The 25,023-nt window shown below is 45.5% G+C and overlaps 1 protein-coding gene across 2 annotated transcripts in view; it reads right to left on the bottom strand.

Moving 5' to 3' along the window:
* The window catches only part of ARVCF (ARVCF delta catenin family member), a 404,277-nt gene that overhangs the window by 306,520 nt on the left and 72,734 nt on the right, over positions 1-25,023 (bottom strand). The window lies entirely within an intron of this gene.

Genomic DNA, 25,023 nt, shown 5'->3' with positions numbered 1-25,023 from the left:
GGCGGCTTACAGTGTATAAGGCAATAGTCTCATTCTATTTGTATATTTTTACAAAGTCAACTTATTGCCCCCCCAACAATCTGGGTCCTCATTTTACCTACCTTATAAAGGATGGAAGGCTGAGTCAACCTTGGGCCGGGCTTGAACCTGCAGTAATTGCAGGCTTTGTGTTCTTAATAACAGGCCTTACCAGCCTGAGCTATAAGGCCCTTACCAAGGCCTTATAAAGTGGTATTAACACTTCGTGTGATCTTTTTTTTTTTTTTTTTTGCATTTATATCCCGCCCTTCTCCGAAGACTCAGGGCGGCTTACACTGTGTTAAGCAATAGTCTTCATCCATTTGTATACTATATACAAAGTCAACTTATTGCCCCCCAACAATCTGGGTCCTCATTTTACCTACCTTATAAAGAATGGAAGGCTGAGTCAACCTTGGGCCTGGTGGGACTTGAACCTGCAATATTGCAAGCAGTTGCTGTTAATAATAGGCTGCATTAGCCTGTTGTGCCACCAGAGGCCCTTCTTAATTCTGTCCCTCTGTTTATACAGCCTAGAACTGTGTTGGCTTTTTTGGCAGCTGTTGGTTCAATATTTAAATGGTCGTCCACTAGGACTCCAAGATCCCTCTCACGGTTATTGAGGAAATCTTTTTCTATCAGCTAATTCTGCACGTTGCTGATCACAATTTTGAAGGCGCCGGTCTCTCACTTCACGCAAATGTTACGGCAAGGTGAAGACGACAGGGATATGGGGAGGAGGGGGAGAAATGTCACAATTGCCGTGCAAACACAAGCTTTGCCCCTTGGTTACCAAGAACAGGTCGTCCTCGACTTACGACCACAACTGAGCCCAAAGTTGTGCCCCCCCCCCGTTTTGCAACCTTTCTTGCCATCATTGGTCCGGGGAATCACTGCCAGTCGTGAAGTTAGTGACACGGTTGTTTAGTGAACCTGGCTTTCCCATTGACGTCTGTCGCAAAAAAGAGAATCGCATGACACACACACACACACGGGATTCTGCAACTGTCATAAACATGAGTCATGTCACAAGGTCGCAAAAGGGGATCGTATGACCCTGGGGCACAGCAACCGTCGTAAGTATGAACTTGCGTCCGAATTTGGACCACGTGGTCACGAAGATGCTAGAATGGCTGCAAGCATGAAAACTGGTCACAAGTCACTTCTTTCTGGGCCGTTGTAACTTCGAACGGTTGCTGAATGAGTAGTTATAAGTCAAGGACTACCTGTAGGTGGGCATTTTAAGCATGTAAATACAATATTCGTAAAGGTGTACAGATGTGGGGGTGGAGAAATGTGTTCGTAACAGTGGTGAAATCTAAATTCCTTTCCTACTGGTGCTTTGGGCGTGGCTTGGTGGGCGTGGCTTGGTGGGCAGGTCATGTGACTGGGTGGGCTCTGCGACTGGGGGATCAAAAGACAGAAACTCACTAACAATGTCCTGCTGGAGCAGGGTTGGACTAGATGACCTCCAGGTCCCTTCCAGCCCTGGATTATCCTCGGAAGCTGCATCTAGTGCCAGGTTTGTACTCCTTCCTTCCTCTCCTTTTTCCTCCCTCCGTCCCTCCTTCCTTCCTTTCTTCCTTTTCCTTCCTTCCTCCTTTCCTTTCCTTTCTTTTTTCTTCACTCTTCACTCTCCTTTCTTTCTTTCTTTCTCTCTCTCTCTTTCTTCCTTCCTTTCTTCCTTCCTTCCTTTCTTTTCCTTCCTTCCTCCTTTCCTTTCCTTTCTCTTCACTCTTCACTCTCCTTTCTTTCTTTCTTTCTTTCTCTCTTTCGTCTTTCCTTCCTTCCTTTCTTTTCCTTCCTTCCTCCTTTCCTTTCCTTTCCTTTCCTTTCTCTTTACTCTCCTTTCTTTTTCTTTCTTTCTTTCTCTCTCTCTCTCTCTCTTCCTTCCTTCCTTCCTTTCCTTTCCTTTCTCTTCCCTCTCCCTTTTTCTTTCTTTCTTTCTTTCTTTCTTTCTTTCTTTCTTTCTTTCTTTCTCTCTCTCTCTCTCTCACACGAACCCCCCACCCTCCCATTTTTTGCCTAGCAGGCTTCAGCTTTTTTACCTTTTAAAAAATGCTTTTAAAAGTTTTTTTAAAAGCCCCCGATGATCAGGCCTTGTTTTAACCCTTTAAAAGCGTGTGGTTGTTTTTTTTTAACAACCTCTTTGGCCGAAGAGGTTGTTTAAAAAAGCATGTTTAAAAAATGCTTTTAAAAGTGAAAAAGAAAAAAGGCTCTGACGATCGTGTGACTCAGCTGGGCATGGGGGCGGGGAGAGGGATTTTTGCTACCGGTTCTCCGAACCACCTGCCGCCATTGCTACCGAATCGGCCGATCCGGTCCGAACCGAGAGCCTTTCACCCCTGGTTCATAATATCCCGTGAGGAGTGTTCTATTTTTATTTTTATTTTCAATTCCTCAAACCAGGCTTTCAGCTTCCTCAGTAAAATCTTAAAGTCATTTGTTTTTTTGTTTTGCTTTTTTCTTACTGGTGTCTCCTATTTGCTACTGTGCCTCTAATATAGATAACATTTTGCACCGGATATGTTCTCGCAGGATGGAATGGCCTTTTAATAAGCACGGGGAAAAAAATGCATCCTATGTGAAGCGTGATTTTTTTTTCCTGCCCTGGGAGAGAAAGAAAATAACTATTTTGGCAGGGGGGAAGTTTATTTTGAAAACATGTTGTCATTTTTTTTTAAAACCTTGGACTGGATAGATTCCAATTCTACAGAGCTGTTTCAGGGGCAGAGTTTCTTTGCCAAAAAAAAAAAGAAAAGACAATTGAGATCTAAAAATATTTCAGATGTTTAAAAGCTGAACTGAGGACGTTAACGGCTTAGGCAGCGAGAGAAAAAGCCAGCTTATTATTATAATGTAAAACAAATCAATATTAACTAATCCATATTTTTTTCTTTTTTTCCCCCCCTTTCTTTAAAAAATAAATAAATCCATACCCTTTGTGGTGTTTTTCCACATTCTTCTTTGAGTTTCTTTTTAAAAATGTGAGCCGGCAGTTACTTTTTCCACCTCCCACCGCTCTGTCTTAACTTTGAGAATTTCAAAACAAACATAAAATTTGCATACAGTTAGTCTCCCCCCCCCCTTATAACCAGCAGCGATTCGCTTAATAACCGTGGTAGAAAAAGGCATAATAGCGGGAAGACTTGCTTAACAAATGTCTTGCTTAGCCACCGAAATTCTGATCCTAATTATAGTTGTAAGTCAAGGATTTACCTGCACTGGATTCAAGAAATATTCCATTTTTTAAAAAAAATGTTATTTTAATAGGAAGGAAGGAAGGAAGGAAGGAAGGAAGGAAGGAAGGAAGGAAGGGGAGAGGGAGGGAGGAAGGAAGGAAGGAAAAGGAAGGGGAAGGAAGGAAGGGGAGAGGGAGGGAGGAAGGAAAGAAAGAAGGAAAGAAAAGGAAGGAGAAGGAAGGAAGGAAAAGGAAGGGGAAGGAAGAAAGGAGGGAGGAAGGAAGAAAGGAAAAGGAAGGGGAGGGAGGGAGAGAGGAGGAGGAAGGAAGGAAGGGAGGAAAAGGAAGGGGAAGGAAGGAAGGTGAGAGGGAGGGAGGAAAGAAAGAAGGAAAGAAAAGGAAGGAAAAGGAAGGGGAGGGAGGGAGGGAGAGAGGGAGGGAGGGAGGGAGGAAAAGGAAGCGGAAGGAGGGAGGGAAGGAGGAAGGAAGGAAGAAAGAAAGAAAGAAAGAAAGAAAGCAAAAGAGAAGAGAAAGGAAATCGCTCTCCCTTTGGCATAGATTTCATAATACGTTACAACTCAAGACACTTTTATGTGCAATTTGATTTACAGTGCTCAAACGAACATGTGCTAAATGGAAGTGATTGATATCAATTTAATCTTGTTTTAGTGTTACAGCACAACCGTCAATTAATCTGCTGGATGGGTGGACTTTATTCTTTTTCTTTTGTTTCTTCACGTTGCTTTTTCTGCATTTTATAAAAAAGTGGATTCACTTATAACAACTGTGGTGAGAAAGGCCGTAAAATGGGGCACAACTCACTGAACAAATGTCTCACTTAGCAACAGAAAGAAATTTTGGGCTCAATTACGGTCATAAATCAAGGACTACTTTTATTGGGCTAGATTAGCCACAAAACAAACAGGCAATCCACCACATCAATTCTGCATGGAATAACTGGGCAAATTAAAACAGGAGGAGAAATCACTCCAAATGTATTTATTTATATACTGTTTTTATTATTTTAAGGCAAGGTAGTGAACGAATCCAACATACTTTTCTCTTCCTATTTACGTCACAACAACAACCCTGTGAGGTGGGTTGGGTTAAGAAAGAGAGGCTGGCCCAAAGTCACCCAGTCAGCTTTCCTGACTAAGGTGGGACTAGAACTCACTGTCTCCTGGTGATTGGTGCAAAGTCAACCACCTGGCGTCCATGACTAAGGAAGGACTAGAACTCCCAGCCTCTTGGTGATTGGCCCAAAGTCACCCAGCTGCCTTTCATGACTAAGGAAGGACTAGAACTCACAGTCTCCTAGTGACTGGTCCAAAGTCACTCAGCTGGCTTTCATGACCAAGGAAAGCCTAGAACTCCCAGCCTCTTGATGAATGGCTCAAACTCACCCAGCTGGCTTTCATGACTAAGGAAGGACTAGAACTCCCAACCTCTTGGTGATTGGCTCAAACACACCCAACCTGCTTTCATGCATAAAGGGGGACTAGAACTCCCAGCCTCTTGGTGATTGTCCCAAAGTCATCCAGCTGGCTTTCATGACTAAGGCAGGACTAGAACTCATCATCTCCAGATGATTAGCCCAAAGTCATTCAGTTGACTTTCCATTTCTAGCCTGGTGCCTTAACCACTAGACCAAACTGGCTCCCAATCGACTCTTTTGAGCAGAAAGAAACAAATGGCGAACACACAATGGACGAAGTCCTGCAAACCAGAGAGAAAGAAAGGAAAACTGGCCACGTTGGAACAGATTGGCGGAAGCAGAGCAGAGGCCCAATTTATATGCACATCTATTTAAATGTGTCTTCTCCAAAAGAAAAATCGCTCGGGGCACAGAGGTGCCAAGGTGACAGAACTGGAGTTCTGCTACAGGCAGATTTCACCTCCCTTCAAGCTAGGACCAGAAGGAAGCAGATATTCCTCTTGGTCAGGGTAGTTGAGTTAAAAGCTGGGAGGAAGGTGTAACACACAACCTTGCTGTGCTGTAATCTATCTATCTATCTATCTATCTATCTATCTATCTATCTATCTATCTATCTATCTATCTATCTATCTATCTATCTATCATCTATCTATCTATCTATCTATCTATCTATCTATCTATCTATCTATCTATCTATCTATCTATCTATCTAAATGGCTGGCTGTGTGTGTGTATGTTCCAACGTAACTCTGGAACACCTCGAGCAATTTCAACCAAACTTGGTAAACAGATAACTTACTCTCTCGAAAGAAATACTGTGGGAGTAAGACACCCTTAACACCCCTTGGGGGGTGTGTGTGTGTCTGTGTGTGTGTGTTCCAGCATAACTCTGGAACACCTGGGCCGCTGAAATGAAAAGGAATGAATTATATCTATAGTGTCAAATCACAGTACTTTTGACAGTGATAGTGTGCATTTTGGATTCAAGTTCTGTTACGATACAGCCTGTTGTGCCTTAAAATGGCTTCTACTGTACAGCACAGTGGAGTTGCCATGGTAACAGCTTCAAAGTACTCCACAAAGGAGCGCCCTCTGGTAAGAGGGACTGGTTCTTAAAAACAAAAACACCCTAGGCCAGTGATGGCTAACCTTTTTGCCGTCATGTGCCAAAAGCGGGGGGAGCATTGGGAGATTGTGCGTGGGTGTGTCCACATCCATAATTCAATACTCCCCCTGCGCATGCGTGCACGACACCCCTCTGCGCTCCCTGCACTTTTGGCATGCGATGGCAAAAAGGTTACCGGTGGGCCCGGTTGGCCCATTTTCCCGGTAGGTCCCAGAAGCACTCTGCAGGCCAGAAATGGCCCATTTCCCCACTTTCAATGAGTCTGGAAGGCCCGTTTTTCACCCTCCCCAGGCTCCAGAGGCTTTCTTGGAGCATGGGGTGGCCAAAAACAGCCTCCCTCCCCCGGGAGGCCCTCTGGAGGCTGGAAATGGCCCGTTTCCTGACATGCCGCCACTGGCACACATCACGGGTATAGGGCAGTGGTAAAATCCAATTGTTTTTTACTACCTGTTCTGTGGGCGTGGCTTGGTGGGTGTGGTGTGGCTTGGTGGGGAAGGATACTGCAAAATCCCCATTCCCTTCCCACTCCTGGGGGAAGGATATTGCAAAATCTCCATCCCACCCCACTCTGGGGCTAACCAGAGGTGGTATTTGTTGGTTCTACGAACTGCTCAAAATTTCCGCTACCAGTTCTCCAGAACCTGTCAGAACCTGCTAGATTTCATGCCTGGCTGAGCAGGGGGTTAGACTAGAAGACCTCCAATATCCCTTCAAACTATTCTATTCCATTCCATTCGCATTCCCATTCCCTGGGGATCTCACCTATAGACGGAATCTTGCCAAACTCAATCATGTTAACACCCCAGTAAAGCATATACTGTGGTGAACAATTACAGAGGAGCTGTCTTCACCCTCTTTCTCTCACACAAACTCTCTTAAGCTGTATTGTTTCTTAAGTCTTCTGGAGCGCAGCCCCTCCCTCCTGGGGATCCACACTACATGCCATCAGAGATATGCAGACTTGATGTGTCCTAGTGATGCCCTCAAGATAGTAGAGTTATTCGTAGCATCAGCATCTTGCCCTTCTCTCCCTGACTTAAAATATTTCCCAAGCATCTTGGCGGTGTTGAGAATGAAGGCTTTGCTGTGTTGGTTTTTTTCAAGTTGTCTATCCAAGGTTATATTTTCAAAACCCACCTTAACTGCAGAACCTTCTCCCTTAACGGAATAGAATGGAATAATAGAACAACAGAGTTGGAAGGGACCTTGGAGGTCTTTTAGTCCAACCCTCTGCTCAGGCAGGATACCCTACACCACTTCAGACAAATAGTTATCCAACATCATTTTTTAAACTTCCGGTGTTGGAGCATTTACAACTTTTGGAGGCAAGTTGTTCCACTGATTAATTGTTCTCACTGTCATGAAATTCCTCCTTAATTCTAGGTTGCTTCTCTCCTTGATTGGTTGCCACCCATTGGTCCTTGTCCTGCCTTCAGGTGCTTTGGAGAATAGCTTGATTCCCTCTTCTTTGTGGCAACCCCTGAGATATTGGAACGCTGCTATCATGTCTCCCCTAGTCCTTCTTTTTATTAAAGTAGACATACCCAGTTCCTGCAACCGTTCTTCATATGTTTTAGCCTCCAGTCCCCTAACCATCTTTGTTGCTCTTCTCTGCACTCTTTCTAGAGTCTCCGCATCTTTTTTACACGTTGAAGAGTTCCTTTTCCCGTGGGCTTGAACTCCTGTGAATCCTGAAGAAATATTTTCCAAGTTGTTCCCCCCCCCCAAGGTCAGTTGGACAATTACAAAAGAAAGAAAAATACGTTTCCAAACTGGACTTCGATGCAGAACCTTCTCCATCTTTTATATTAAGCCTGTTGCAGCCTGATTGATGGCAAATTGAGAAATAGATGCGGGCAGAAACAATTTCAGGAGGCCCCATGCTGTTTTCCTTGTAGCGGGTTTTTTTCTTTTTCTTTTCTTTTCCCCCTTTCTCATCTCCTGCCTACCTGGAGTGCTAGAAAAAAGCTTAGAACAATGAGCAGGACAAATCTGCTCGTCGAAGCATACATGATGTTCTAGTTACCTACTACCAGTGTCTCTTTTCTCACCACTGATATGATTGTCCTGGCAATTGCTCGCTTCCAAGCTGAAAATGGGTAGAAGCACCTAAAGGGATGTTTTGAAAGCTTTTTGTGGAAAAACAACCAAAAAAAAAAAAGAATAAGAATGAGACCTTTATGAGCAATCATTAGCACAAGAGGAAACTCTTTCTAACGCAGTTTACGTCTTTACAGGTCTAATCTTTCGTGCTTAAATCCAGGGACAACGCAAGCTAGAGGAAACATTTATTTAACGCTCAAATTTTTCTCAAAAAAACAAATTAAAAAACTTGTATACAGGACTGAGAGTTTGGGAACAACGGTTAAAACAAGCTTTTATAGTCAATTCTCAGCATCCCTGGGTGATTGTGGATGAGGAAAAAAAAATACTAACATTGTAAACCTATGTCATTATTGATGGAACAAGTCTGAATACTTACTCTGGCATAGTGGCAGATAGGTTCACTGCGGCTCTGTGAAATCTATATTTTTTTACAACCCAGGATTGCAGAGGAGGGAGGAAAAATAGGTATTGACAAGTGACAATTTTTCTCTAGGAAAAAGAAAAAAAACCCGCTAGAAAAATCCAAGCAAGAGTGATCTCAGCCATGTGCTTTATCTCTTGAGCACCTGGTGGTTTCTGCTAATGGCTAGTGATCAACAAAGCTACAGAGATTTCTTATTGTTTTTTTCGGATTAGGATTTAAGATTTTATTGCCGGACCGGATTTCTATTTTCCCCTTTGGGTTCTAATTATCTCGGCGATTGCATTTTTGAAAGGATCGCTTTCAACGCTAGAACTTCATGGCAGCTGAAAAGACAGTTTTGGTTTATAAACAGATATTCCCTGGTCCCACTGTTATGTAGACAGGGGTGTGGCAGAAAGGGAAGAAAAAGGAAATACTGCCCACCACCGGCATCGATATACTGTAGGTCAAGTCAGATAAAGGCTGGATTATAAAATTAAATTGTTTCATGGTAATCTGGACTATGAATCCGCCCTGGAGCAATTTGAATACAATGTGGGGTGGATTATTCAAACCCAAATGGGATACCAGAAAAAAACCATTGATAGTTCCTAACTGCTGATCTGATTGACTGAAATCTTTCTCTTTTATCTATCTATCTATCATCTATCTATCTATCTATCTATCTATCTATCTATCTATCTATCTATCTATCTATCTATCTATCATCTAGCTACCTACGTACATCTATCTATCTATCTATCTATCTATCTATCTATCTATCTATCTATCTATCTATCTATCTATCATGTCTCTCCTAACTATCTATCTATCTATCTATCTATCTATCTATCTATCTATCTATCTATCTATCTATCTATCTATCTATCTATCTATGGTTAACTATCTATCATCTATCTATCTATCTATCTATCTATCTATCTATCTATCTATCTATCTATCCATCTATCTTATCTATCTATCTATCTATCTATCTATCTATCTATCTATCTATCTATCTATCCATCCATCTATCATCTGTCTCTATCTATCATCTACCTACCTACCTACCAACCACTATCGATCTATCTATCTGCCTATCTATCTGCCTATCTATCTATCTATCTATCTATCTATCTATCTATCTATCTATCTATCTATCTATCATCTACCTACCTACTTACCTACCTACCAAGATCTATCTATTCATCCATCCATCCATTTAGCTGGGGAAGTTGGGAGGAGGTTGTTGTTGGAGCGGTAGAAAGTTAGTCATAACAACATTCCATATTCAAGGACATCCTGCATCTGACGGAGACTGCCTGAATATTGTATCCAATTGAATGTGAAGAGTTGATTGGATAATATGATGAACTTGTGGGTGTGGGGCAGGGCTGTGAACTGTCAACCGGGTGTGGAAAACCTGGAAGCTTTCAGTTTCGGGTTTTCCCAGCTGTGCCAACATGACATCTCTAATAAATTGGAACTTTGAGGAACCTCAAGCCTCAGAGCTTTAGTTCGTTGGGGGTGTTCCTTGGAACCCTGACACATCTATCTATCATCTATCTACATCTATCTACATCTATCTATCTATCTATCTATCTATCTATCTATCTATCTATCTATCTATCTATCATCTGTCTCTATCTATCATCTACCTACCAACCTACCTATCTACCACTATCTATCTATCTATCTATCTATCTATCTATCTATCTATCTATCTATCAGCTATCTATCTATCTGTCTGTCTGTCTGTCTGTCTATCCATCTATCTATCTATCACATTTGCATAGCTTCACATAGTAAACTTGGGCAGCGCAGATAATGAAATATACACAACAACCATTAAAAGCAGCCAATATAAATTAATAGGATAAAAGCAAAAGGCAAAATCGCAGAAAGGCATACGTGAGAGCGCCTTCCACTAACATTGGCCATCCCGGGAAGAGGTTGAGTGAAGAAAGAAGAGGCAAAGGAAGGTGGATAATGTGGAGAAATTCAGCACCCTGGACAGCGCTGAAAATACAAACGCCCTGGAGATACCTGGATTTAGTTCAGCACCCTGGCTAGTTACTCGAAGGATTAAAGGCCAGGGAAACAAGGTAGTTGACAAATAAAACTCCAGAACATCTCTAGGGGGTCTGCTGTGACTACTGCATTTGGTTACCCCACTTCCCTCTTCTCCTGCAGGTGTTGGCTCCTTCTAAAGCAGGTTGAAGGACTAGAGCAGGGGTCTCCAACCTTGGTCCCTTTAAGACTTGTGGACTTCAACTCTGGGAGTTGAAGTCCACAAGTCTTAAAGGGACCAAGGTTGGAGACCCCTGGACTAGAGGGCCTTCAAACTTTGTTGGCTCATCTCCCATCAGCTAGAGACCTTCACGCCAAAACAAGATATACCGTAACTGCATGTTCTGACTGTCACACCAAGGAGACCGTTTGTGAAATCCTGGAGGCTGCCATCATTTAGCAAACATGGAATGTTTCTGGATGAATGGACACAGACAAATTATTTCCTAGGTCTGGGCTAAGTCTTAGAGGGGGAGAGGACAGAGCGAGTCCTTTCCTGTTATCAAGCTTTTCATGCAGTAGCTCTTTCAATAAGGTTCAACAAAGGCTAGCAAAGCTGTGATTCTCCGAGCCTTCCTGCCACTTCCAAATGCCTGTTTCCTTGGCCTGCAACAGTTTCACTGAAGCAAAGCAGCTGGGTAAAACCAAATTATCTGCCTCACTGGAGGCTTCAAGGTGCATCGTCTCGTTCTTTTCTTCCGTACTCGTGCTCAGCTAGGTCAAAAAGGATGCAGCTTCCTGAATCTAGGAGCAGAATCCACCTGCAGCTTTGAAATGGTCGGTCCAAAGTGAGATAAAAACGAGGGGCCCTTGGTGGTCTCTTGAGCTTGGTTCTTTTCTTGCGGATGTTTCATTACCCAACTAGGTAACATCTTCAGGACTGGAAGGGAGTGGGGTTTGCAGGGAGAGGAGGAGGAGGAGGAGGAGGAGGAGGAGGAGGAGGAGGAGGAGGAGGAGGAGGAGGAGGAGGAGGAGGAGAAGAAGAAGAAGAAGAAGAAGAAGAAGAAGAAGAAGAAGAAGAAGAAGAAGAAGAAGAAGAAGAAGAAGAAGAGGAGGAGCCTCTGGTGGCTCAACAGACTAATGCAGTCTGTTATTAACACAGCTCCTTGCAATTACTGTAAGTTCAAGTCCTACCAGGCCCAAGGTTGACTCAGCCTTCCATCCTTTATAAAGTAGGTAAAATGAGGACCCAGATTGTTGGGGGAAATAAAGTTGACTTTGTATATAATATACAAATGGATGAGACTATTGCTTAACACAATGTAAGCCGCCCTGAGTCTTTGGAGAAGGGCGGGATATAAATTCAAATTAAAAAAAAGAAAGAAAGAAGAAGAACAACAACAACAGAAACAACTACTGTGGGGTCCTTAGTGCTCTCTGAGCTTGGTTCTTTCCTTGCAGACGTTTCATTACCCAAATAGGTAACATCATCAACTGCACAAGGGAGAGTGGTTTGGAGGAGGAGGAAGAGGAGGAGGAGGAAGGGCTGTGAGATCCTTGGTGCTCTCTGAGCTTGGTTTTTTTCTTGCAGATGTTTCATTACCCAACTAGGTTACATCATCAGTTATAGAAGGGAGGGTGGTTTGTGAGGAGTAGTAGGAAGAAGAGGCCTACTACTACTACTAATACTACTACTACTACTACTACTACTGTGGGATCATTGGTGCTCTCTGAGCTTGCAGATGTTTCATGACCCAAACTAGGTAACATCATTAGTGACTAGCATTGATTAGTGACATCGCCTAGTTGGGTCATGAAACATCTGCAAGAAAACCACCAAGCTCAGAGAGCACCAAGGACTCCTCATTTCAACCCTGAGCGACAAATATTCTCCTTTAGAGTCCCAGTCCCTTAGATTTGAACCCTAACGCACACTCTGAAAGCTTTTCCTGAAGGTCACCAATGGTGTTGTGACTCCAGCCTCCAAACCTGGCCCCATGCCCGAAAGTGACTCCAAAAGTGAGGGGGAAGGGCCGGTAAGGCTTACCTTGGCAACACCGATTCCTTTGGCTCGGCTCCAGGAGCCAGAATCAGACCAGTCAGAGGACGTAATGAGGCCATCATCCCCGATTCCTCCCTTTCCCAGGCTACGCCTTCAGTTCCAGCTGATAATAATAATAATCAAGCTTGGATCGACCCGCGCTTCAGAAGATTAGAGAGGCAGCGTCATCAAAAGGAAGGGTGGGGCAGGAGCCCCACCCCACAGGACATATAAGGAGCTTTGGGACTGCTCTCACTCCACAGGAAGCAAAAGTTTAGCTGAACTGTTTCAAAAAGAGCTGAAAGATTTACTCTGTGAGTCATTTGTTTGAACTTTGGCAGGCAGCTGCGATTTCTCTGCCAGGACTGATAAGAGCCGTGAATCCACTGGCTGAAGGCCAGCTCGTGGGTCTGAAGTGGGGAAGGAGACAGAACAGATGGGCTCAAATCTCAAGTGGCAACAAAACCCGAATACCTATTCTTTGAAACCTAGATCAGCCAACAGAGGATCTGTTTTGTCCCTCTTCGCCTCCGTCCAAGCGATGGCTTAATTAGCCAGCACTATCAGCTCTGGCAGCAAAATAGCAAGCGTCTGCCAAGTGTCTCTATTATCTCCCTCAACGCCGATGAGTCACCCAGGAACAAACAGTACTTCAACTCTCAGTTAGCAGTTAATTTGCCTGCTACGAAGAGGCGCAGCAGCTCTTGCTGCCTTTATATCCTATGGGGTGTGGCTCCATGACTCAGCACTTCCTAGGCCTGCCCCACCCCTGCTTCTGTTGTTCCCTCCTCTCCTGCCTACGAAACCTAGGCTCCAGCCAGGCCTGATTGCCATCAGCTGGGTCTGAAGGCATGGCCTGGGGGGGGGAAAGAGTCAGGGGATGGAGGCCTCATTATCTCTTCCACCTGGCCTGCCTCTAGCTCCTGGAGCTGAACTAGGGAAGTCGGTGCTCCTGAGGTAAGTCCTGACGGCCCTTCCCCCTCACTTTCCAAGTCACTTTCTGGCAGGAGGCCCGGCTCGGGGAGCGCAGACATAACAGGATCTCACGACTCCGATTTGTCTTCTTCTAGGTCCAGACTCATGAGAACCTCAAGAGGTGACAACTTCCCAGCCTTTTTTTGACAGCTGCATTGTCCCACGATCATATGGTCACCATTCGTGACCTTCCCAGCTGCCTTCTGAGAATAAAGTCAATGGTGCAAATCAGATTTACTTAAGGACAATGTGATTCACTCAACAACTGAACTGATTTGTTTAATGAGCCGCGATGGCGCAGTGATTAGAGTGCAGTACTGCAGGCTACTTCTGCTGATCACTGGCCGCCAGCAGTTTGGCAGGTCGAATCTGACCAGGCTCAAGGTTGACTCAGCCATCCATCCTTCCGAGGTCGGTAGAATGAGGCCCCAGATTGTTGGAGGCAATAGGTTGACTCTATAAACCACTTAGAGAGGGCTGTAAAGGACTATAAAGCGGTATATAAATCTAAGTGCTACTGCCCTTCCTTCCTTCCTTCCTTCTGGTTAGAATGCAGTATCACAGGCTAATTATGTCCACTGACAGTAGTTTGATCCTGACGGGCTCAAGGTTGACTCAGCCTTCCATCATTCTGAGGTCGGTAAAATGAGGACCCAGATTGTTGGAGGCAAAAGGCTGACTCTGTAAGCGGCTTACAGAGGGCTATAAAGCACTCTAAAGTGGTATATAAATCTAAGTACTATTGCCCTTCCTTCCTTCCTTCCTTCCTTCCTTCCTTCCTTCCTTCCTTCCTTCCTTCCATCCATCCTTCCATCCTTCATTCCATCCATCCATCCATCTATCCATGGTGCACAAGAGTTAGAATGCAGTTTTGCAGGCTGATTCTGCTGACTGCCAGCAGTTCAATCCTGACTGGCTCAAGGTTGACTCAGCCTTCCATCCTTCCGAGGCCGGTAAAACGAGGACCCAGATTGTTGGGGGCAAGAGGCTGACTCTGTAAAACCGCTTAGAGCAGGGGTCTCCAACCTTGGCAACTTTAAGCCTGGAGGACTTCAACTCCCAGAAAGCCCCAGCCAGCCAAGCTGGCTGGGGCATTCTGGGAGTTGAAATCCTCCAGGCTTAAAGTTGCCAAGGTTGGAGAACCCTGGCTTAGAGAGGGCTGTGAAGCGGTATATAAGTCTAAGGGCTATTGCTATTAAACAACCCAAAAAGAAAGGTCATAACTTCAGGTGTGACTCATGCCTTGCTTAGCGACAGAAATTCTGATCCTGACCGCGGGTCCTAACAGGAGGAATAGCTGTAATTACATAGTCCCTTTAGAGCCAAGATAGAAAGACCCAAACTCTGCTTTCTTCTAGTCTGCTGGGTGGAGAAACACCAGAGGGAGGAGGTGACTTTACGACACGAGTGCAATCAATAATTACCGAAATAAAACGGAAGCGATACAAAATGAGTTATTTGGAGGCTTTGCAGATTACCTCAGATAATAGGGAAGCCCCGAGTAGGCAATTAGCAGACGTATAATTAATCACACTGGGTTGGGTCATTCTGCTCTCAATTTGAATAATTGAGTCTCAGGCAATCCCGGAGGGGGAAAAAGAAAAAAAATGGGTTTACCAAGAAGCATATATTAAACGGAAGCGGAGATTAAAATCAGAATTTATCAAGAGTCCAATTCTCTCCTCGCCTGTGTTCAGTCTCCACACAGACCCCTCCTTTCCTGCAACGATCAATAAAAGCGATCCAACACACACACACACACACATCCAAAAAAAACTCCACAAGACAATGCCATATAGATTTTGGAAAGATGTCAAACGCTCTCTTTATCGCGTAATTAATACTGCGTTGAATCTCTCCTGCAGCTGTAATTTCTCCGAAGAGGGGAATCCCGAGGCTTTCCACCTGTTCCTCAAGTCTATTTTAGGAGGGTCCGGCATGCAGCTGAGGAAGGACAACAGAATAATCAACAGAGCCGGAAGGGCCCTCGGAGGTCATCTAGACCAGGGGCTCTCCAACCTTTCGGACCTCAGGGACCACTAAATTCATAATTTTAAATCCTGTGGACCACGATAATAGGATCTGCCTAGTGACCGGCTGGGTGGGTGTGGCTAGGTGGTCATGTGACTGGGTGGGTGTGGCCAACTCAATGTCACTCACATCGAGGGGCACCTTGCCAGCCTCTATTCGCCCCTCCCTTCCCAGCCCCTCCTCGTCTCCCAGCCCGGGCTCCTTAGGGCCCCTACAGGAAGCAGTTGCTGGAGCTAAGCAGCCACCACCAGAAAGAGTTGGCAAAACAGCTCAGTTCAAACTGGATCTGGCCAAGAAGGAGGCTCAGCAGAAGCACCTCACTGAGGACTAGGAGCATAGGCTTTCCAAGCAGAGGGAAGACCTGTGGGAGTGCAAGGCCAGGTACCGGCGCCTGGAGGCTCAACGGGCTGAGATGGTCAGCCAGTTCCAGGCCATGATGCAGTCCCACTGGAACAAGGCCCTCCGGCTCTTTGCCACCAGCGGCGCTTCCATCCAACCTTCGTCCAAAGCCCCACAACAGGAGGCCGAAGTAGACCCCAAGTCGGAATTTCTGCCCCCCTCCGACCCCCACTAAAAGACCCCGAAGGGGGAGACTCTCTGCAGCAACACAAATGTTCGTTGCACGTATCCGGCCCAGGGGCCCTAGTTTGAGGATTTAGTGCAATCTAAAAAATGCAAATAATTGTTCTGCGGACCACCAAAATTTTCTCGGGGACCACCAGTGGTCCGCGGACCACCGGTTGGTGACCGCTGATCTAGACCAACCCCCTGTTCAGGCCCTAGACGAGAGGGGTGTCAAACTCAAGGCCAGAGGCTGGATCCAGCCTGCGGGATGCTTAAACCTGGCCAGCAGGGCCGCCCTAGAAACAGCGAAAGACTAGCCTCCCGTCGCCCTCTTCCAGCGTGCACTGCTCTATAGCGTCATTTTGAGGGTGTTATTTTATATCAGGTGTTCATTTAATTTTTCATTCATCTGAACCGTCCTTCCCCAGCTTTCCACACCTCGTTCTTTTTGATCAGATGAAAGAATTTGCTGAAGCTTGACTCGGCTACTACGTCGCTTATTCACAAGGGACGAAGGGTTTTTTTGTTTTTTTTTCCAGAGCAGCCGAGTTAAACCTCTGACAATTTACTACCCAAACCTCAAAGTCTGAGTTGGGGTTTTGTTTCTTAAACGTCTCTCACAAATCAAGAGGTGGGGAGGGGTGTTTCCCCCTCCTGTATCAAGCGATTGCAGCGGAGCGGAAGACACTCAATATTTCAGAGCTAATCCGTGGAAGGCGAGGTGAAAATAGCACACTCCCTTTGATGTGTGTTTCTAACCAATTAACTTAAGCAGTGAAAATATGGTCCTGTTAAGTATTTCATGCGAGGCCCAACTTCTACTCTCCCTTTTCCTCTTGGTTTGTAAGTTAGCAACCTCTCCTATGCCCCTGGACCTTAGTGGGAGTATTTGACATACAGACGAGAATTTTAATGGCATTAATAAAGCATTAGAGAGGGGCCCTACAATCGATGCTAGCAAATTGCCAAACGCTTGGGAGAGAATGAGAGAATGAGGAAATATAGCGGTTGATGATGAGTTTTAGCCCAAACAGAATTTGTTGTTGTTGTTAGTTGCGAAGTCGTGTCCGACCCATTGTGACCCCATGGACAATGTTCCTCCAGGCCTTCCTGTCCTCTACCATCCTCTGAAGTCCATTGAAGCTCACACCGACTGCTTCAGTGACTCCATCCAGCCACCTTGTTCTCTGTCGTCCCCTTCTTCTTTTGCCCTCCATCGTTCCCAGCATTAGGCTCTTCTCCAGGGAATCCTTCCTTCTCATTAGGTGGCCAAAGTGTTTCGAGTTTCCTCTTCAGGATCTGGCCTTCTAAAGAGCAGTCAGGGTTGATCTCCTCTAGGACTGACCGGTTGGATCGCCTTGCAGTCTGAGGGACTCGCAGGAGTTTTCTCCAGCACCAGAGTTCAAAGGCCTCAATTCTTTGGTGCTCAGCCTTTCTTCTGATCCAACCTTCACAGCCATCCATTGCAACTGGGAAAACCAGAGCCTTGAGTATACGCACTTTGGTTGGCAGGTTGATGTCTCTGCTAAACAGAATTAATTCCAGCCTAAATTTAGGATAGGCCAAGAGGAGAACCAAGTCTGTTCAGCTCAACAGCCGGGAAGACTGGCTTTTCAAACTGGCAAAGTGAAACATGGGCCAAAATGCCGGAGGTTTTCCTTCCCTCTTTGACTGGTTGCGTTAAAAATTTTACAGAATCTTGGTTTCAGAAGGGTTCAGAATCTTGCCATGGGTAGCTCTTGGCATAAAGGAAGGGTGACTTCTTTGCAACTGGCTCAAGCTGTGGCTGTATGTGTTGCAAAGATTGTGTAATGGTCTTTTTAACAGAACAGTGGTAAAATTATCTTCGTGATCCAAAGGGAGGGAGGGAGGGAGGGAGGGAGGGAGGGAGGAAGGAAGGAAGGAAGGAAGGAAGGAAAAAGGAGTAAATGAATACGGGAGGAGAGGAGAGGAGGAAGAGAGAAGAAAAGAAGAGAAAAGGAAGAGAGGAGAGGAGGAAGAGAGAAGAAAAGAAAAAAGGAAGAGAGAAGAGAAGAGAAGAGAAGAGAAGAGAAGAGAAGAGAAGAGAAGAGAAGAGAAGAGAAGAGAAGAGAAGAGAAGAGAAAAGGAAGAGAGGAGAATAGCAATAGCAATTAGACTTATATGTGGCTTCCTAGTGTTTTACAGCCCTCTCTAAATGGTTTGCAGAGTCGGCCTCTTGCACCCAATAATTTGGGTCCTCATTTTATTGACCTCGGAAGGATGGAAGGCTGAGTCAACCTTGAGTCGGTCAGGATCAAATTGCTGGAGTGAGCAATGAGCTAGCCTGTAGTAGTGCATTCTAACCACTGAGGAAGGAAGGGAGGGAGGGAGGAAGAAAGGAAGGAGAGAAAGAGGAAGGAAGGAAAGAAGGAGAGAGATAGGAAGGAAGGAAGGAAGGAAGGAAGGAAGGAAGGAAGGAAGGAAGGAAGGAAGGAAGGAAGGAAGGAAGGAATAGAAGCACGCAACCCCAAGATTAATGCATTTTTGTGACCCTGGAGCAGAGCAAAGCAAAACCATTTCAATGTTATTCCTACTTCCTGATTGCTTATTTTCCCATTTTTGGCAACCACCTGCATAGGCATATGGGCTGGTGATAAAGTATCACACACTTTTCCCAAAGCCACATCACAATTCAATGCAGGCCTCACATACTCCGTTCCTGTCTTGCCATATTACTAACACATGCTATGAGTCTACGAACAACTGCATTGGAGAAGACCATTTAAGACTCTCATTTTCTTCCCGAGACTGACTAATATAAACAGGAGGCTCTCCAACCTTGGCAACATCAAGACTTGTGAACCTCAACTCCCAGAATTCCTCGTTGGCTGGAGGAATTCTGGGAGTTAAAAGTCCACAAGACTTAAAGCTGCCAAGATTGGAGACCCGAAGACTAGAGAACCCGATGAAGCTAGGCAAGTGGACAACGGCAGGTCCTTGCTTCTCTTTCCAACAAATCTCTGTGAATCAAATCACCTTCACTCATGAATAATCATATTTTGACAAAATTATTGTCACTGACAAAATGAACTTAATAATAATAACAACAACAACAGAGTTGGGAGGACCTTGGAGGTCTTCTAGTCTAACCCCCTGCCCAGGCAGGAAACCCTACATCATTTCAGACAAATGATTATCCAACATCGAACTGCTGTAGAGTGGTGCGGTGGCCTAGAGGTGAAGCTCACAATCAGGAGGCTGTGAGTTCGATCCTAGGTAGAGGCAGATATTTCTCTCTCTGGGCACGTTGAGAAATCTATCTCCTGAATATAACTCTGCATTGGCGACAGAAGGGCATCCGGCCAGTAAAACACTCAGCTCCATTCAGTTGCCCAGAATCCACCCTGCAAGGGATTATGGGGTCATTAAAGCTGATGATTGTCATTGACAAAGCCACCATCAGTCAATTGCAAAAGGCAGCTTCCCCTGGAATAGGTTGTCAGATTTCTTTTTGCTTCATAACTGCCATAGGTTATACATGCTAAGAGGAGACCTTCAACAACACCATTGACTAACAACATCTGTCTACCTGTCCCAGGCCCCTGGAGAAAAATGCCCAATCCTATCTAGACATCTGGCTGACTGTTGTGCGACCAACCACAACGGTAGTAATGTGGAAGGGTTTTTTTAAATGGAAAAAAAAAACTATGTTGCAAGAAACAATAATGAGAAGATTGGACATCGTTTTACATTGTGCAAATATCTGCAAAATCTGACAAAATCAAAATCAAGGAAAGAAGCAACTTAGAACTAAGGAGAAATTTCCTGACAGTTAGAACAATTAATAAGTGGAACGACTTGCCTGCAGAAGTTGTGAATGCTCCAACACTGGAAATTTTAAAGAAAATGTTGGATAACCATCTGACTGAGATGGTGTAGGGTTTCCTGCCTGGGCAGGGGGTTGGACTAGAAGGCCTCCAAGGTCCCTTCCAACTCTGTTGTTATATTATATTAAATAAATTTGATTTTTTGCAGACCCCTGGGAGGGTCTTGGAGGAGTCCTAGGGATCCCCGGATCACACTTTTAAGAAACATTGGCTTAGATCAGGGGTCGGCAATTTGTGGCTCTGGAGCCGCATGTGTCTCTTTCATCCCTCTGCTGCGACTCCCTGTCGCTGGTCAGCTCCACAATTGATAGGGGCTTTCGGTTAGGTAGAGGAAAAAGGACGCCGTGCTAGGAGGAGATTCTATGGTGGGGGAATCGGATTTCTGGTTGGCAGATGAAAAAGGACAACGCGCTACGAGGAGACTCTATGGTGAGGAAACTAGACATCCGGTCAGCTCCAGAATTGAATGGGGGGCTTCCGGTTAGGACCTTTGTGGCTGTTTGCGTGTTTAAGGTTGCTGAGCCTTGCCATAGAGTCTCCTCCTAGCACAGCATCCTTTTTCCTCTGCCGACTGGAAATCCGGTTCCCTCACCATAGAGTCTTCTCCTAGTGCGGCATCCTTTTTCTTCTGTTGACCGGAAGTCCAGTTCCCCCCACCATAAAGACTCCTCCTAGTGCAGCGCCCTTTTTCCTCTACCTGTCCTAACCGAAAGCCCTATCAATTGTGGAGCTGACTGGCAAGACAGGGAGCCACAGCAGTGGGATGAAGGAGCCACATGCGGCTCCAGGGCCACAGGTTGCCGACCTGTGGTCTATGGTGAGGGAACCGGGCATCCGGTCGGCTCCAGAATTGAACGGAGGGCTTCCAGTTAGGACCTCTGTGGCTGTTTGAGTGTTTAAGGTTGCCGACCCTGGCTTAGATGAATAAAAAAAATACCTGCGTCAAAACATCCTCCATCAAAAGTCCTTAATCTTTCCCCTCTCCCCAATTTTTCCACTTATGAACCGCACCCCATTCTCCAGGAGGTCCTCCTCCCGTCTTCTTTTTTAAGAACCTGGAAAACTTTGTCTTAAAAATAAAAACTGCTTATCAAGTAGTACGGAAATTCTCTAGTTTTTTTTTGTGTGTGTTTTTTTTTGGTTACTCCACATCTGTGCTTTGAACTGGAGCATATAACCCACATTTAAAAACAGAAAAATATGGGACGCAGGGATACAAGTCTAAGCTAGCCAAGGGAGAAAACATCTCCAAGCAACCTTATCTCCAGACATTACAGGGAATAATTATATTTAACTATTTATGTTCAAAAGTTGAGATGCCAGAAACTGTGAACCGGTAGCTATAGCAACTAGCTGAAGTTCCCCGGAGGAAATATTTTTTTTCCCCCCTACAATTTCGAAGCAGAAGTAATTCAGGAACACAGAATACCTGCCTGGTATCTGGACCAACGTACCTTTCAAACATGACTCGGGGGATAGCAGTCAGAAAGTTTCGCACAAGGAAGAAGGGTCTTCATTAAACCCACCCAAGCAGGCTTATCATTTTTCAAAGCAAGGCAGGAAATATAGGCAGTCCTCGACTTACGACCTCAATTGAGCCCCCAGTGTCCATTGCTAAGCAAGACATTGCCTTTTTATGATTGCTGTGGCCAAAAATCAGCTGGCCGGCACGCACGCACGCGTGGTGGAGGTGACCTAGGGCAGGGGGTCTGCAAACTTGGCTCTTTTAAGACTTGTGGACTTCAACTCCCAGAGTTGAAGCTTTTGGCTGAGGAACTCTGGGAGTTGAAGTCCACAAGTCTTAAAAGAGCCAAGCTTGCAGACCCCTGACCTAGGGCAATGGCTCGCGTGCCCTCAGAGATGGCTCCATGTGCCACCTTTGGCACGCGTGCTATAGGTTCACCATCATGGTGTAGGTGTAGGTGCTTCATCACTGGAGGTTTTTAAGAAGAGACTGGACAGTCACTTGTCTGAAATGGTACAGGATCTCCTGCTTGAGCAGGGGGCTGGACTAGAAGACCTCCAAGGTCCCTTCCAGCTCTACTCTGATTCATTGATTGAGAGACCAGGCAAAGAGACAGGAGAATGGTCAGATAAGAGACCGCATAGCCCACAGCTGCATAATAGGTGGAGAAAGATGCTCAGAAGAGACCTTCTCTAGTTTCTTGGACTGTACAGGAGAGGGCTGTAAAGGTATGTAGGAAAGACCTTGGGAGACAGAGGGAAGAGAGAGACGCTGCCAAGGAAATGGTCAGATAAGAGACCGCATAGCCCACAGCTGCATAATAGGTGGAGAAAGATTCTCAGAAGAGACCTTCTCTAGTTTCTTGGACTGTACAGGAGAGGGCTGTAAAGGTATGTAGAAAAGACCTTGGGAGACGGAGGGAAGAGAGAGACGCTGCCAAGGAAATGGTCAGATAAGAGACCGCATAGCCCACAGCTGCATAATAGGTGGGAAAAGATGCTCAGAAGGGAGACCCTCCCTAGTTTCTCATCCTGTAAAGGAGAAGGCTGTAATGCTATGTGAGAAAGGCCTTGGGAGACAGGGTGAAGAGATGATACTTATGGAGTGGTCCAATAAGAGACGGCACAAATGGGTGGATAAAGAGACTCGGAAGGGACCCACCCCCCCTAATTTCTTGGGCTACAAAAGGGACAGGAGGGGAATCACACTTTCAGATTCCTATCTGGCTTACCCCAGGGGACATCAACTGCCCTCTGGAATAGGGGTTGCCTATCAACACTGTTGAAAAAGAAATAAACCACAAAAGTTGAGTTGACTCAACATACTGACTCCAAAAATAGCCGTCTTCCAATATTTAAGGCGCTGTCACAGGGAAGAGGGGCTTAACCTATTCTCCGAAGAACCAAACGGCAAGACAAGAAGTCACAGATGGAAGTTTACTGAATAAGAGATCCAATTTAGAATTAAGGAGAAATTTCCCGACCGTTACGACAATTAATCAGCGGAATCTCCAGAAGTTGTGAATGATCCAACATTGGAGGTTTTCCAAGAATGGACTGAACAGCCATTGGTCTGGAATGGTACATGGTCTCCGGTTTGAGCAAGGGGTTGGACTAGATGACCACAGAGATTCCTTCCAACTAGGCTCGTCTGCATTCTGTACAACTAAACAGAACAATTAATGGTTTAGCGCAGGGGTCTGCAATCTTAAACACTCCAAGAGCCATTTGGACCCGTTTCCTACAGAAAAGAAAACACCGGGAGCCACAAAGCCCTTCCCGTGCCTGACTATTTCTTCAGTGGCCACAAAACTAGCAAATGTAGTTGAATTAAACCTTGCTTTCTTTGGAAAATTTTCTTTTCTTGGATTTATCCATGGTTGGCCTAGCGGGGGTTGAAAAGCTCAATAATCGTATGCCGGCGGGTGTCACACATTGGCAGTTGTGATGCATGTTTTGAGTGACAGGGAGCCGTAGCAGAGGGGTGAAAGAGCTACATGCGGCTCCAGAGCCCCGGGTTGCTGACTCCAGGTTTAGCGTGTTAGGTGAGCCCTAAGGAAAGTTCTCTTTCTGTTTTTTCTGCACACCGCGAAGTCTTCTTCTGCATTGTAAAGCAGCAGTTGAGCTCTTAATAAAAAGAAAAGCAGCTGTGCCACATGGGCAATGAAGTGATGGGCTTCCGAGCTTCCTTCCTTTTCTGTTCCAATTCCAGCTTGAGGAGCGACATTGTTTCTCAACGATCCCTCTGCTCTTGTAAGTGAACCAGTCAAAACACCGAGCTGGAATGGCTCTGATCCAACACATCTGATTTTAGATTTTTCCCTACTGCCCATCTGGCGCAGCGAGTTACTCCAAGCATCCTCACACAGTCGGCTTTCGAATTAGACTCGAGGCCCTTTCAAGCGCAGCTATTTTTTCCCCCTTCAGTCATTTATAAATTCGGAGAGTTGCTGGCTCAGGAGAATTATCTGGAGGTAAGATAAAAATGGAAAGAGCGTTGCAAACAGAAAACGATGGGGGGTGGGGTAGGGAGAATCAGTCCCTAGACATAAGTCCAGAAGAAAATGAATTTGGTATCTTGATCAGATGGAGGTTGAAATCGTCCTGCTTGTGGGAGAGGGTGAGATATGTCTCTTTGTGTGTTTGTACGTGTGTCGTGTCCCACTCCTCCGCTGACGGCCAGGTCAGGAAAATCCGAATCAGGCGTGCCTCTGCAGCTCTGCCAAAGTCCTAGCAAAGTCCTCAAGGCAGGCAGGAGACCAGAAAGTGACTTCAGCAAGATATGTTTAGACTTTGCCTGACTCAGAGACTGCCAGAAAACAGATCCTTTATATAGGCCATGGGGTGTGGCTCCATGACTCAGCACTTATCCAGGCCTGCCCCTCCCTTCCTTCTGACGCCGCCGCCTATCAATTCTTCTGAAGCGAGGGTCACTCCAGTCAGCAGCTGTTGGTAATTGACCTCCCTCAGGCTCACATGCTGTGGGGGAGGGGGAGGGGTCAAGTTGCTCCGTTAGCCTGGGCATGGAGCCAGAGCTGGGGGCTGGAGATATTTCCTCCTCTTCAGCCTGTCTGGGCATGGAGTCAGGGCTGGGGGCTGGAGGTGCTTCCTCCTCCTCAGCCTGTCTGGGCATGGAGCCAGGGCTGGGGCCGGGAGGCATACTAGGACATTCCTCAGCATTCGGAAGCAGATAAGAAGGCCCCGGCTGCGGTGAGAGCGGGCAAGACACAACAACGTGTATACACACATGCCTAAGTACATATGCACATATATTTATGAGTACATGTGTTTATATATACAATAGATTTACAGATTTACAGATTAACCGAGTTGGAAGGGTCCTTGTAGGTCATCTAGTCATCTGCTACAATGTCCTTCCTGTCGAAGACTACTTCAGCTTCAACCACAACAATAAACGAGCCCACAATAGATTTAAACTTAAAAGTGAACCGCTCCATATTTTGTAGAAAATGTGATTTCAGTAACAGAGTTGTTAATGCCTGGAATGCACTACCTGACTCTGTGGTCTCTTCCCAAAATCCCCAAAGCTTTAACCAAAGACTGTCTACTGTTGACCTCGCCCCATTCCTAAGAGGTCAGTAAGGGGCGTGCATAAGAGCACCAGCGTGCCTACCGTTCCTGTCCTAATGTTCCCTTTGGTTGTATTCAACTTTTGTGGTTATTTCATGCTTATATATATTTTTGTGTTTGACAAAATAAAGAAATAAAATAAATAGAATAAAATAGTCCAACCCCCCTGCCCAAGGAGACCCAACACCTGTGATGGCAGAAGTACCACAGGTGGCATGTGAGCCATTGCT

This window comes from Ahaetulla prasina, chromosome 15 (genome assembly GCF_028640845.1).
Source record: "Ahaetulla prasina isolate Xishuangbanna chromosome 15, ASM2864084v1, whole genome shotgun sequence".
Lineage (NCBI taxonomy): Eukaryota > Metazoa > Chordata > Lepidosauria > Squamata > Colubridae > Ahaetulla > Ahaetulla prasina.
The sequence above is the reverse complement of the archived record's forward strand: the minus strand, read 5'-3'. Positions and strand labels throughout refer to the sequence as shown.